This window comes from Peromyscus leucopus, chromosome 14, assembly GCF_004664715.2.
Source record: "Peromyscus leucopus breed LL Stock chromosome 14, UCI_PerLeu_2.1, whole genome shotgun sequence".
NCBI classification, from domain to species: Eukaryota; Metazoa; Chordata; class Mammalia; order Rodentia; family Cricetidae; genus Peromyscus; species Peromyscus leucopus.
This window is the reverse complement of record NC_051075.1, coordinates 72,999,838-73,002,421: the sequence shown is the minus strand read 5'-3', so window position 1 is coordinate 73,002,421 and position 2,584 is coordinate 72,999,838. Positions and strand designations below refer to the sequence as shown.

General features: G+C 44.2%; 1 pseudogene; it reads right to left on the bottom strand.

Annotated features, from left to right (window-relative positions):
* Positions 1–1,370: 1,370 nt before the first annotated feature.
* On the bottom strand, positions 1,371–1,510 carry LOC114701914 (annotated as a pseudogene).
* Between the last annotated feature and the right edge of the window lie 1,074 nt (positions 1,511–2,584).

The window sequence follows — 2,584 nt, the reverse complement described above, 5'->3', positions numbered from 1 at the left end:
ATACTCGAGGGGTGACAGGAAGAAGTCGTTTCAGAGCAAAGCCCCAGCTCCTTCTCTTGAGACTCTATGCCAAGGAGCTCAGACTTTTGGACAGGGGACGACTGTGCAGATTGCCCTCTCCCACAAGGTGACTTTGCACTCACAAAAGTAATCACTGTAGTTTATTTGCTGTGATTTCAACAAAACATAATTTTTCATATCTCTGATCAGGAATCCAAATGTAACTCATTCATTGTGTCTGCCTAGCTGTAGAATCCCTGCAACTTAAGCCAGGTACCTGAACCTGCTTGGATCCCCTAATTACTCAATCACATCCATTATACCAAGTTGGATCCATGTTCATAGTCTTTGTTATTAATGATGCCATTGTAATATTAATTCACTATGCAGTAGCCTTCTTCTGCTACAGAGGGAGATCTCTGTAGGGGGTGTTCCTACTGATCAGAAGCTGTGTGGACACCAGCACAACTACACAGCAATATGGAGGCAAATGTTTTTGAAATAACTCATCCTACTAAGTGCCAGGCTATGGCTAGAACCCATTATTTCTTTAGTCTTATCCAGGATCCTGCCTTAAAGAAGAAGCCAAGTAACTTGCTGATTAGCTGTCTGTCTGTGACAAAATACCTGAGGCCAGCAAAGTATAAGGAGGAATGTGATTTCAAAAGTGTCAATGTGTGGCTGGCCTGAACTCCATACAACCTAGCTCAAAACAACAACAATGTTTAGATGCTATGGAGAACAGGATAGAATTTTCTCCCAAAAAATCAAATTCAGAACTACTGTGTGATCTTAGCCATCTCATTTCCGAGATAAATCCAACGAATTGAAGTCAAGACTTCTAAGAGGTGCCTGTCTGCTGTGGGCGTTGCACTGCTATTCAAAACAGCCATCTGAACAACTTTAATGCCCTTGGGCAGATGAGAGGAGAAAGACAATGTGGTATGCACATCCTGGGGAGTATTACTCAGCCTGTAAAAAAGGAGGGCCCTGACAGTTACCAAGGTGTAGATGAGCCTTGGGTCCATGGTGCTATGTGACTAAGCCCATCACTAAAGTACAAACACTTCATGGGCATCATAAATGAGCATCTAAAAAAGCCAAAGTCACAAATGCAAAATATAGAATAGTGACTGCTCTGGGAAGGGGAGGGGAAAGAGAGGGCTGCTCATCAGCAGGGGCAAAGTTCTGCAAGATGGGTAAGTCCTAGGGGCCTGCTCAGTAGCATTGTGTGCAGAGAACAATGCTGTGCAATTCACTGAAAATTAAGTTTCTATTTTTTAACCTACGCTTCTAAATTATAAACTCTTTATTCTTAGAACCGAACTCATTACCAACACAAGCATCGCTCTGAGCTGTCATTTGTGCGTCATACTCCTTCTTCTACGTTTCAAAACTCTGCTAAACAATGAGCTCTGGGTTGCAAAAGAGGATTGATTTTTTTTTTTTTTTTTTGCATCTGTCTTTCATTCTTTTACCTATCAGTGGAACAAAGATTCACACAAATGCTAAAGCACCCTCTCAGGAAAATAGAATTCACAAAAAAAAAAAAAAAAAAAAAAAAAAAAAAAAAAAAAAAAAAAAATTTAACTGGCAGGGAGTTATGGCACACGCTTGTAATCCTACCACTCAAGAGGCAGGGGGATCCAGGCCAGTCTGGGGTATATAGTAAAGACCTTGTTGGGAACAAAGTAAAGGAAGAGGGAGGAAGGGAAAGGGAGGGAGGGAGGCAGGCAGGCAGGCAGGCATCTAACAGCACCTCTATTTACTGGACCTCAAAGCATGTAAAAGCCAAAGCAAAAACAGGTAACTTGCAGCTGGAAGCAAGGAAGAAGAAAAGTCCAGCTAAAGTGTTATTTTATACCATTGGTTCCCCACAAATGCGACTTTCAAACTCCATTTCGTCTCTCCAAGGCCGGACCACTCACACCACACCTCATGCATCTGAGAGGTCTCTGCACGCCTCAGCTGACCAAGCAGCCCAGGGAACAACGGGATCCTGGGGAGCTCATGGTGTGAAACCTCGGCAAGCTGCAGATAGAAATACATGGGGACACTGTAGCTGGCTTGCTGTCACCCTTCCAGCTTCTGAATTCTAGAACGATGAAGCACGGTGTGGTATAAGGCAGTGTGCAGCATCAATGAGACAGGAGCCCATGCAGAAGATGCATTATCATCAAGCAAGTCAGAGATGCAGGGGAGTGCTCTCTCCCACCCACATGCTGGGCAGAGGGCTTGAAATCGGGTCTATAGGACCATAACTGCAGTCAATGAGAAGACGAGCCCTCCTTTCCTTGGGTATCTGCCTTTCCCTATGGCACCAAGGACAGTCCATGGAGTCCACCCCCATTCTAAACCGGCAGTAACTCTCTGGACCACAAAGTCTTTGTAACCCTCCAGTGACCACATCTGGACACAGCGCCATGTCACCACCTGGGTTTTTGAGTTTAAGCTAAAACTAGTGTGTCCCACTTTTCAAGAAAACTGTTTATGTGAGATTATAAAAACTAGCCAGGTGTGGTGGTACACACCTTTAATCCCAGCACTCGGGAGGCAAAAGCAGGCAGATCTCTGTGAGTTGAAG